Source organism: Schistocerca americana, chromosome 1 (assembly GCF_021461395.2).
Source record: "Schistocerca americana isolate TAMUIC-IGC-003095 chromosome 1, iqSchAmer2.1, whole genome shotgun sequence".
Classification (NCBI taxonomy): domain Eukaryota; kingdom Metazoa; phylum Arthropoda; class Insecta; order Orthoptera; family Acrididae; genus Schistocerca; species Schistocerca americana.
Genome location: NC_060119.1, coordinates 833,459,880 through 833,473,140, shown reverse-complemented (window position 1 = coordinate 833,473,140; position 13,261 = coordinate 833,459,880).

Genomic DNA, 13,261 nt, shown 5'->3' with positions numbered 1-13,261 from the left:
GACTACATCCCTGTCTTATACCCTTTTTAATCCGAGCGCTTAGTTTTTGTTCTTCCACTCTTATTATTCCCTCTTGGCTCTCGTACATATTGTATATTACCCATCTCTCCCTATAGTTAACACCTGTTTTTCTCAGTATTTTGAACATCCCACACCAGTTGACATTGTCAAACGCCTTTGGCAGGTCGACAGATCCTATGAACGTGTCTTGGTTTCTCTTTAGTCTTACTTCCAAGATGAACCACAACGTCAGAATAGCCTCTCTGGTGTCTTCACCTTTCCTAAAGCCAAACAGATGATCATCCAACACATCCTCAATTTTCTTTGCGATTCTCTGTATATTATTCTTGTCAGCAACTTGGATACATGAGTTGTTAAGCTGACTGTGCGAAAATTATCGCACTTGTTGGCTGTTGCAATCTTTCAGAATTGTGCGAATGATATTTTTTTCCTCTAAAGTCAGACAGTATATAGCCGGACTTATACATTCTACACACCAACGTGAATAGTCATTTTGTATCCTCTTCCCCCAAATATTTTAGAAACTGTGATGGAAAGTTATCTATCTTTTATGCCTTATTCCATTTTAAGTCTACGAAAGCTCTTTTTAATTCTGATTCTAATGCTGGCTATCTCTTCTACATCGTCTCCTGTTTCCTCTTCTATCACGTCATCATTCAAGTCTTCCCCATCATGCAGGCCTTCAAGGTACTCCTCCCACCTACTCGTTCTCTCCTCTGCATTTGACAATGGAATTCTCATTACACTCTCAGTGTTACCACGCTTCCTTTTAATTTCACCGAAGGTTCCTTTGACTTTTCCACACTCTGAGGCAGTCCTTCGCAAACATATCTTTTTTGATTTTTTTACATTTTTCATGCAGCCATTTCGTCTTAGCTCCCTGCACTTCCTATTTATTTCATTTATCATTGACTTGTGTTTCTATATTCCTGAATTTCGCTGAACATTTTTGTACTTCTTCCTTTCATTGATCAACTGAAGTATTTCTTCTGTTACTAATGGTTTCTTCTAGTTACCTTCCTTGTACCTATGTTTTTGTTTCCAACTTCTGTGATCGCAACTTTTAGAGGTGTCCGTTACTCTTGATTTGAAATTCCTACTGAGTTATTCCTTGTCGCAGTATCTGTAGCGTGGGAGAACTTCAAGCGTATCTCTTCATTCATTACTACTTCCGTATTCCGCTTCTTTGCTCATTGATTCTTCCTGACTAATCTCTTAAGATTCAGCCTACTCTTCAATACTACTAAATTTTGATCAAAGTCTATGTCTGCTCCTATGTATGCCTTATAATCCAGTATCTAATTTCGAAATATCTGCCAAACCGTGATGCAATCTAACTGAAATCTTCCCACATCTCCCGGCCTTTTCCAATTATACGTCCTCCTCTGTGATTGTTGAACAGAGTATTCGCTATTACTAGCTCAAATTTATTGCAGAACTCTTCTCCCATTCCTATTCCGAAGCCTATATTCTCCCGTAATCCTTTCCTCTACTGCCTCCTCCACAACCGCATTTCAATCCTCCATAACTATTAGATTGGCGTGTCCCTTTACGTACGGAACTGCCAGTTCAATATCCTCATATATTATCTCTGTCTCTTCACCTTCGGCCTGCGACGTCGGCATCTATACCTGAACTATCGTTGTTGGTGTTGGTTAGTTGTCGATTCTAATGGGAAGAACACTATGACTGAACTGTCCACAGTAACTCACTCTCTACCCTGCTTTCCCATTCGTAACGAATCCTATTTTCTGCTGCTGTTGGTATTACCCTATACTCATCTGACCAGAAATCTTTATCTTTTTTTCCATTTCACTTCACTCCCCACTATATCTAGACTGAGCCTTAGCATTTCCCTTCTGAGATTTTGTAGCTTCACTAGCACGTTCAAACTTCTGACAATCCACACCTCGACTCGACGAACTTTGTCCTTTCTTTGGTTATTCAGTCTTGTTCTCATTTTCTCCTCGTCCTTGGGAGTCCCCTCTCGGAAATCCGAATGGGGGCTAGTCCGGAATCTTTTGCTAGTGAAGAGATCATGACACTTTATCGATTACAGGCCACATGTTCTGTTCCAGAAACAAGCGTGTTCGCACAGCCGGTAATTTGAAAAGCAGCCGTTACATTCAACGTATTAAGACCAGTGACTGTGCTGTATCTTCGAGGCGCGTGTGACATTATCTTTCAACAAGATAACGCAAGATCGTATTTTGCCTTTTCTATCGTGATCTACCTCAATACAAATGATGACTGGGCACCATGTCCAGTAGATCTCTCATACACTAACAACATCTGGTCGTGGATAGATGAGGGACTGGATGTCACCACCTGCCAACCACTTAGTTTGATTGGCATTAAGTTGAAGCAGCATAACGATATGCTCCCGCATCTGCTACACAACTTCAGTTCTGTCTGATGCTCAGTCGAATCAGAAGCATTGTTGCTACGAGAGTTGGCAGCTCTGTGTACGAAAGTCCCCTCTCTGTTTCGTCCCAAATCACTTACAAATTTAATTATGGATCCTTCCCACTAGACTCTATACATGCATTAAACAAAATTCCTGTAATTAGTATTCTTCCTGATGTTGCGATTTTAATGGTTGGCAGTGTATTTACTGCAATATAGTAGACATGCACTATATTGTTCTAATCCGGATGGAAGCGTTCTTAGACATATGTTTCAATTGCTATACAGCTGATCACTGTTCTTCACTAACTGAAATGACAGCTGAGTGCTGAAAGATTTTGCATTATTATAGCGCTAGATTTTGTAAGGTTTGCAGCTTATTTTTAGAATTCAAGAAAAGTGGTGTAAGCTCTGTTTTCATCCAACGTGTCATCATACTTCGTACCTGTATGCTGGGTATTTTTCAGACAGAGGTTTTCAATAGTCGATGTGTTACGCCATAGAGGTTCTGAGTACAAGCAATGCGATCATTGGTTCCTAGTAGCATTGTTGTTGCTGTAGTATTCTCAGAGAAGCTTGCGAATGAATCGCTCTGGAAATATCTTGCAGAGCTGAGATATAGAGATGCAAAGGATGTTGAATTTTGGAAGTATGATTTGGTAGAGGCTAATCTGAGAAGGGAAGATTCTCAGGAAATGTTGTTGCAGCGTTGCTTTTCTGTGCATAATTTGTTATGTATTTGGAAAACTGGAAGTTTTAATGGGATTTTACTTATTTGGTTCGGATTAGTTAGTTTCATTGTTCAGACATTATTAAGGGAAGTTGTTAGTTCACATGGCTTGCACTCGTAAACTACAGGTTTACCAATCCTTTACCAGTCCAGTAATTAATTTCACAGCAGAGACATATTTTTTAATAAGAAGTAATTTATGTAAAAATCGTTGTAGCTATTCACAATATAGTTTTTCAAAGAAGGTTAATTTCTTTTCAACCATTCAACAAGTTTAAGTTGTACCACCATCTCCTCACGAAAGTACATTTCCGGGCTAAGTGAGCCGCCACAATGCACTCTGCTGAACGCAGTGGTTAAAGTCAGAGCTTAATCAGCTTAGAATAGCTGCACGTCCTCGCACCGCACTGTGCAAGGCTTTCTTTCTATTTAGCTGGTTTGCTGCAGCGTTGTATTCTTACGTTCATCACTTAGAGCAATACTAAATTTCCATTACCGCAGGTAAGCTATAAAATTTTGCTAAGCTCCATTTTGCGTTATAGTCAAGACAATAAGATCATTCAAAGTTAAGATTTGTATTTCAAAAGTATCAGGTCTATATTACGTGAAGTGTGTAAATATTCCATTTCATATACAGACAGTGCGGCGTTACGTTTGGTTGTGTATTATTTAATATTTGGTATTTTCCTTAACGATTTTGCTCATGTAAAAATCACAGGATATTTTTACTGAAACATTTTGGTTGTTTATTCTTTCAAACTTTATTTCGTAATTTTATGTAGCATTTTTATTATGTTAGTTTTGTATGCCAGAATTGCAAGTCACGTAATTGTAGCGCTGTTCACTGTACTGCGCAATATAGAATTTCGCAGGAAAGCTATTTACTTTCCAGATTTAGGTTTTATAATTAATTCCGGTGAAGTTAATTGCAATAAAAGTATACAGTTAAACAGCGTCGGTCATTTGGCTGCTCATTTTATCAGAGAGTGTTTCGTAATTACACCACTTGCATTGTTCAGGATAACAACACAGACACATAGGTTCAGAACACGAAAGTAGCTCAGATCAGTTTTAATTCACAACAAATAAACATTTTTATTCAGAAAAGTTACAGCTTCAATCATAATTCCCTCTAACATCCTAGACGTCTTATCTCGGAGCGAGGGACGATTTGGGAAGGACTATTTAGAGTGTCGCCACTGACGAGGTCTTCAGAATCAGGTTACAAGCTCGGATTGGACAAGGGAAACCACTGAAAACCTAAATCGAATTGACCCGACTTTGATTTCAGCCCCGCTTCTTCCGACTACGAATCCTTTGCTTTCCCACAGCGTCACCGGGTTCGATCGGCTCTCGGAGACGTGTTGTGCGGTCTGTGCTTTCTAATAAACGCGCAGATAAATATTCCTCTCAGCGATCATAGTCCATAACCTCACGAAGTTATAAATGCGTGGCGTGAATTTTCGATACATCGACTGACATGTTAAGTCTTCACTTTCTTTCTATTTATTACAAATATCGTGTCACACGATAAAAATAAAATGTCTGCATTACTTTACGACTGTTCGATTCCTGAAAGTGAGTAACTGAAGCGATGCTCATGATTCACCCTTTTCTTCTACCTGGAGAAGCCGAACACTGGATATTTTTGTACAGTGAGTAACTGCAATATTCATTCGCATATATCTTTCGCTCCTAAGGAACTTTATGGTAACTCTGTCAACGGAAGTTAATTTTTCTGTGATAAAATAGTTGGTGTTCGACAGGAAAAGACTCGTATTGTTAAAAGAAGTATATATAATCAATCAGTTCGTTACTTTCCTGAGCAGTAATTCCTTTCTGCCTTCTTCAAGTGGTTCTTTTATAAATTCGTCCAACATTTACCGAGATGGACACTACAAAAATTATCTGATGTATATTTTCCAGCGAGTTCAGAAGTCTAATGCAGCATCAGTCACACTGAAATACAATTATTTATGTTAGAAAAAACAACAAAAAGTAAAATCTTCTGAAAGGAAGATTTCAGGAATAACACAAGGGGAAAAATGATTGTGAACAAAATTATTCTTACATAGACAGGTATACGGTTATCAGACTGCCGAGACAACTACAGGGAACAGTTGACAAATGTTTCTTTATACTTGTTCTTTGTATGGACGGGACACTGTTGTAGAAATGCTCTTGTAGGTAATCTTCAGATTTCATGGTGGAGTGTAAGGGATAGGTAAACGTTCTGTAAAGTATTACAGATGCAGAGCACGTGACGATGCAGTCTGTATACCTGTACGAACACCAAATGAGATCATCGTCGGATGGAATGGAATCAGCTCATCACGACGAAACGTGGTCTTACGTCAACATCAGCTATCAGCACTCTGGTATCTACGTACGAACGCTTCTAAGAACCAACCAAGGTAGCGAACACTCAGAATTAAACTTTTTGTTCCTCTGATCGTGATGAAGGATGACACGCAGGAGTTACAGCAGCCAAGATCTGAAGGACTTTTTTTACTTAGGAAGCGTCTTCAACTGCCTGTTCCCTCTAAATGTCGAAGGTCAGTATTTTGAGATATTTCATTCTGAGCTTTTGATATTTTTGTTCGTAGTGAAGAAAACTTCGCAATATTACAAAGTACGCCACTTGAAAATATCTATTGTTTTACAAAACGCTTTAACTGTTTTGGTGGAAAACCATTCAACTCTGCCAAAGACTATGACGCAGCAAAAAGTGGTCTCAAGTACTGCGTAGGCAATCCTGATCTGTATCTTCGGCCTATGGCTATACTCAGATAACCATACTTGAAGCCAGAGGCAACTCTTCCTCTTCTTTTCTTCTGCCGATAGCACTGCCTCTCTGCGTCTCCAACATCACCAAGTAGCTGTTGACAGGATCTCAATGTAAATTTACATTATTTTCATTAACTAAAAGGAAGAACCAGCTACATACGTAAGTTCTTTTGAATTATGTTAGTATCATTCCAAGGCTGTAACTGTCGCAACCAATTATTTTTCATTTTTTCGATAAGAATGCTTTTTATTCTTTTTTTGTGAAATCTTTCGGTATTTGTAAGATTAGATCATGTGCGGAAGAGAAATAGGATACTTAAGTTACGTTGCACAGGATGAACCCTAACTCCACCCACAAAATTAAGGAGGTTGCTCAAGGTTATTTTCCGATTAATTTGGTACAAGTAACTCGTGGTCTCTGGTGGCTCCTTACAGAGTAATTGCTTTACGTTTGATTTTTTACCCATATTTATCTTTGTATATGTACTGTATTGAAATTATCTGCCCAACAGTACAAATGTTGGCGGTATGCGGTGTGTACGTTTTATGTAAACAAACTTGTTCCATTCAGTCACGGTTCTTTTTTCTTCCGTGAACGGTGATGTACACTTTAATGTTGTCTCTGAAACTTGTACCCCAAACAAAACACATAGCGCATATCGTGGACATTGCGCCGTTGTGCAGATATGTTCAGTGTAATGGAGACACGGAGATAAATGGAGTGAGAAATCAAACGGAGTGGAATCACTCTGTATAGAGCCACTGTAAAGATAGAAAATGTCCCTGAAAAACCTGACTTTGATCTCATATCATCACATTTGCTTTTCCTTTCATAATAAGGTACACTGGGCTCCATTTTTGTCTTTTTTAAAACGTTTCTGGATTCCAACAGGCACTAGGAAAATTTTTTCCTTACATTCTAAACCTGTAACAAATCACTAAGATCTCTGCTTCTCCTTCTAATTGATACCATCTTCTTCCAGCAACTTCTATTGCATTTTTTCTCTTCAACTGAAATTTTTACTATTAAATCATCAATTTTATCTTTACTCTGGTTTTGTAGTGTCGCTACTTTTACTTTGATATTTTACTTTGGGTTTCTATTGTTCCCCGCACAACATGATTTTGTAATCAATCAATAGCTATATCCGAAAGTGAGATTCAGGTCCAGAACAGTGTTAAAATCGTTCGACTATTCTGTACTATACAATTATAATGTCTAAAGTAAGTAGTCTCTCTTTCTCCGCCGGCCGGAATGGCCGAGCGGTTCTAGGCGCTACAGTCTGGAACTGCGCGACCGCTACGGTCGCAGGTTCGAATCCTGCCTCGGGCATGGATGTGTGTGATGTCCTTAGGTTAGTTAGGTTTAAGTAGTTCTAAGTTATAGGGGACTGATGACCTCGGAAGTTAAGTCCCATAGTGCTCAGAGCCATTTTTTTTTCTTTCTCCGGCTCCTGGGCTTCTAAGTTGTACCTCTGTTCTTCGTTCTGGACGATTGTCACTTTTTATTGTCTCTTGAAATCTGCTCTACCTTCCTCCATGGTACTAACTCGTTGGGGTTATTAAAACGATTATCCTCCTACGCGATCTACGCATATATACTAAGACTCAAATTTCCTTTGACATAAACTATTGACTTTACTCACATTGAATACTTTATGATCACTGCTCTCCTTGCAGAACAACAGTCAACACTGTTTACAACAATGACACCCTCTTGTCACCAAGTTCTCCTGAACACAATAGTATCATAATCTGGAAGTTATTGTTTTTATTATTTATATTCGTATCAGAAATGTACATATGATATACACAGTTATGAGTATATTACTGTTTCCCAAAACTTGGCCACTATCAATGCGTTTACGGCTGCTTAATGAAGTTCAAAATGGGTCAAATGGCACTGAGCACTATGGGACTTAACATCTGAGGTCATCAGTCCCCTAGAACTTAGAACTAATTAAACCTAACAAACCTAAGGACGTCACACACATTCATGCCGAGGCAGAATTCGAACCTGCGACCGTAGCAGTCGCGCGGTTTCGGACTGAAGCGCCTAGAACCGCTCGGCCACCACGGCCGGCTAATGAAGTTCGTCTTCTGTGCTGGAGACAGGACACAGTCGGCGTTGAAGCATGTGACGAACAGTCTGTTCTTCTCCATAGTCGCACTGAATATCGTCTTGACAGGTGTAGCCCCTTCTTGCCAGATTAACTTATGCTCTGCCAACTCCATATCTCAGTCAGTTCAGGGACTTCCAAGTCGTTCATTTCTCACCATAACCAGGAGGTAGAGTTTCTGGAACTCTTTTCCAGTCAAGAGGAAGGTAGGTCGCAGCCCTTCATATTTGCAATAGTTTGCAACTAGTTTTTCAGCAGTGGTCCCAAGTGCTTCCCACGTTCTTAGCGAACTCCTTGACTTTAGTCGTTGCGCGAGCGGCTCGTGCCCATCCGGAGGATGCGTTCTCTCTTGTTCTACTTCCTTTCTTTCCTCATTCGCGTCCCTTTCTCTTCGAACAGTGGGTAGTGCTATTCCTTAGAGGTGGTAAAGCCATTCGACTGAAGTGCATTTAACGCAATCTGTTATAGTTCTGCATGTACCATTGAGAGTTATGTCCAACTGTTTGGCACGTGTAGAATTATTACTTTTCCGCACAAAAGAATATCTGTAGTGCCATTGCATAGGTTCGTAGAGTTTCAGTTTGATACCCCCATGTGATCCGGATAGTTTCCGTAGAAGATTGTTGCTGGTAGAATGACGGCTAATACTTTCACACCAGAAACATCCACTTTCATTATTTATATGTGCTAACTAAAAATACTTAGAAATAAGTATTATCAGTTAGTGCCTGTTAAGGAAAGAAATATATAGGTTTTTCTTTTTTTTTTTTACTTGAGGTTCTTTTCGAATGCTACGATTTCAAAATGATCTATGAAGGATGTTAGTTGTTTTTGTACTCACAACAATCGCTTTCTTAAGCCTTTACACAACCAGATGTGTTCAGATGATGAAGTTACCCCATACGTTACTTGTAATTTCTCTTTTGTAGGAGTATCTCTTAGTGCAATGTTTCAGTTATTATCTTGCGTTGTTCGTGATTATTTGTCCTTTAATCATATTTCATCTTGGGACATAGTTAGATTTTGGCATCCTCTCTTGTCTGATATGTTCCATCAGCTTGTTGGGCCAAACAAAAAAAGAGTCTCCACGCTCGTTATTTTTATACGCTCCTGTTTTTGTTGGTAGTCACTCAGGGTTACTCATTTTTACAACAAACAAATGACTGAAGTATAAACTAAGAGAAATGAGTATACACTGAAGCGCCAAAGAAACTGGTATACATATGCGTATTCAAAGACAGAGATGTGTAAATAGGCAGAATACGACGCTGCGGTCGGCAACGCCTATATAAGACAAAAAGTGTCTGGTGCAGTTGTTAGATCGGTTATTCCTGCTACAATGCCAGACTATCGAGATTTAAGTTAGTTTGAACGTGGTGCTATAGTCGGTGCAGGAGCATTTGAACACAGTATTTCCGAGGTAGCAATAAAATGGAGATTTTCCCGTACGACCATTTCACCAGTGTACCGTGAATATCAGGAATCCAGTAAAACATCAGATCTCCGATATCGCTGCGGCCGGAAAAATATCGTGCAAGAACGGGACTAACGACGACTGAAGAGAATCGTTCAACGTGACTGAAATTCAACCCTTCCGCAAACTGCTGACTTCAGTGTTGGGCCATCAATAAGTGTCAGCGTGCGGAACATTCAACGAAACATCATCGATATGGGCTTTCGGAGCCGAAGGCCCACTCGCGTACCCTTGATGACTGCACGACACAAAGCTTTACGCATCGCCCGAGCCCGCAACAGCAACATTGATGTTAATAACTGGAAACATGTTGCCTGGTCTGACGGGCCTCGTTTCAGATTGTATCGAGCGGATGGACGTGTACGGGTGTGGAGACAACCTCATGAATCCATGGATCCAGCATGGCAGCAGGGGACTGGTCAAGCTGGTGGAGGCTCTGTAATGGTGTGGGGCGTGTGCTGTTTGAGTGGTATGGGACCACTGATAAGTCTAGATACGACTCTGACAGGTGACACGTACGTAAGCATCCTGTTTGAGCACCTGCATCCATTCACGTCCATTGTGCATTCCGACGGACTTGGGCAATTCCAGCAGGACAAGGCTTCACCCCACACATCCACAATTGCTACATAGTGGCTCCACGAGTACTCTTCTGTGTTTAAACACTTCCGCTGGCCACCACATTTCCCATGAACGTTACTGAGCATATCCAGGATGGCTTACAACGTGCTGTTCCGAAGAGATGTCCCTATTCGTCCTCTTAGGGATTCATGGTGTCAGTTCCGTCCAGCACTACTTCAGATACAAGTCGAGCCCATGCCACGTCGTGTTGCGGCAATTCTGCGTGTTCGCAGGGGCCCTACTCGATATTAGGCAGTTGTACCAGTTTCTTTGGCTCTTTACTGTAATTAAACAAAGTATCTTATTCTCGAAATTATGCTACTCATGCACAATAAGGAATGGGCGTTGAATAAAGTGGCCAGGCTACTTAACGAAGAACTTGAACTAGAGGCTAGGATAAACGAAACCATGGCGAATGGTGGGTAAAAAATTACAATGAAGAACAGCGACTTGCTAATCATCGAAGCTGAGGATGATACTGTAGAGCTGCGAAGCTTATACTTTCATATCAGAAGTAGATTTCTTTAGCGAAGCAGTTTTCTTTAGTGTAGCAGATTTCTTTAGCGAAACAGTTAACTGCTATTGATACAGCTGAGGCAGTATGCGTGAAACTATACCTCTGGAGTACAGCATTGCATCGAAATGAAATACGAAATGTCAGAAAGCCTTAGTTTGTGAAGAAACTGGAAAGGCGTTTGATGTAGTGGTACAGAAAGATGTTAAATATTAAATGGGCAGATCGAATGAAAAATGGGGAGCTAGTGGACAGAATAGATCTCCCGGATAGCTGTGCATATTACTGTTCCGTTTTCGGTACGGGGAAGTGCGCCGGTCCAAGACGAATCCGCCCGTTCACATCCCTCTAGGTGAATACCGGACTGATCCCCAAGTTCTGCTGCAGTTGCGCAATTCGTAAACATTTAGAAAGCTTTCACTCACTTTCACATGAATAACACTACATGCAGACAGATTGGGTACACATATTCCCACCTTGCGGCGACAGGAACGGCTTTCGGCCTCCGCTTAAACTAACCGTACCATATCCTTAGATAACAGTGCAGACCCTGCACCAATGCGACACAAAGGCACAAGGAGAGACGAGGACGAGGAGGAAGTTGACAGAATAAACTATCGGTAAGTTATCTTCTACGAAATCCCAAATTACACTACTGGCCATTAAAATTGCTGCACCACGAAGATGACGTGCTACAAACGCGAAATTTAACCGACAAGAAGAAGATGCTGTGATATGCAAATTATTAGCTTTTCAGAGCATTCACACAAGGTTGGCGCCGGTGGCGACACCTACAACTTGCTGACATGAGGAAAGTTTCCAACCGATTTCTCATACACAAACAGCAGTTGACCGGCGTTGCCTGGTGAAACGTTGTTGTGATGCCTCGTGTAAGGAGGAGAAATGCGTTCCATCACGTTTCCGACTTTGATAAAGGTCGGATTGTAGCTTATCGCGATTGCGGTTTATCGTATCGCGACATTGCTGCTCGCTTTGGTCGAGATCCAATGACTGTTAGCAGGATATGGAATCGGTGGGTTCAGGTGGGTAATACAGAACGCCGTGCTGGATCCCAACGGCTTCTTATCACTAGCAGTCGAGATGACAGCCATCTTATCCGCATGGCTGTAACGGAGCGTGCAGCCACGTCTCGATCCCTGAGTCAACAGATGGGGACGTTTGCAAGACAACAACCATCTGCACGAACAGTTCGACGACGTTTACAGCAGCATGGACTATAAGCTCGGAGACCATGGCTGTGATTACCCTTGACGCTGCATCACAGACAGGAGCGCCTGCGATGGTGTACTCAACGGCGAACCTCGGTGCACGAATGGCAAAACGTCATTTTTTCGGATGAATCCAGGTTCAGTGCAGCAGCAGTGCAGTAGGGAGTCGCATATTTAGCTTTCATATTTGTTTTGTAGTATGATTCTTAATTTCTTTCATAGTGTTTGTGCGCTTGCATATTTAATTACATAAAATCCTAGTGCATTCTAATATTTGAGAGGAGTAATATTGCTTATTGATAGCTGTAGAGTATAAATTCACGGAGTCGTTAGATATTAGCAGTAGGATGGATAGGATGTGTGCGTGCTGTGTGCGGGCGCAGGAGGAACTGGCCGCGGTTCGCGAGCAGCTGAGCGTGCTGTTGGCCACGGTCGGCCGCCTTCAGGCTGTTGCCTCGAGGTGCAGCGACGGCGGAGGGTCTGGCGCGTCGCTTGAGACACCCCAGGTGTTACTTGCTGCGTCCACTGAATCAGCCGCCGAGGCACCTTCTAGTTTACCCGGCGCGTTGGGGCCGCCCTCACCTCAGGGTGAGTGGCGGACTGCAACGCGTTCGCGTCGCTCGATTCTGAGGGCCAATGTGGAGGCTGGCCGGCTGGCCTCGCCCGTTCATCCTGTCAGTGGGCAGGTGACCGCTCCTTCAGCAGGGCCCGAGCAGGCACATGGGGCAAAGCCTTGCTAGTTATGGGGAGCTCCAACGTTAGGCGGGTGATGGAGCCCCTTAGGGAAATAGCGTACAGGGCTGGAAAGAAATCCAGTGTGCACTCGGTCTGTCTGCCGGGGGACATCATCCAAGATGTGGAGGCGGCCTTGCCTGCGGCTATCGAGCGTACGGGGTGCAGTCGTCTGCAAGTAGTTGCTCACGTCGGCACCAATGATGCCTGACGCTTGGGTTCTGAGGCGATCCTCAGTTCGTACGGGCGACAGGCGGATTTGGTGAAGACCGCTGGCCTCGCACGCGGGGTGCAAGCAGAGCTTTATATTTGCAGCATCGTTCCCAGAGTGGATCGGGGTCCTTTGGTCTGGAGCCGAGTGGAGGCTCTCAAGCAGAGGCTTCGTCGACTCTGTGACGGTCTCGGCTGCAGATTTCTAGACTTGCGTTGTTGGGTGGGGAATTGTAGGACGTCCCTAGATAGGTCAGGGGTGCACTACACAAAGGAAGCGGCTACTCGGGTAGCAGAGTACTTGTGGCGTGCACATGGGGGTTTTTTAGGCTAGGCAGTAGTGCGAGGTGTCCTGATGAACACTCACCAGTCGACGTGCAGGCAAGGAAATCAGGACGCGCTCAGTATAAAGACACT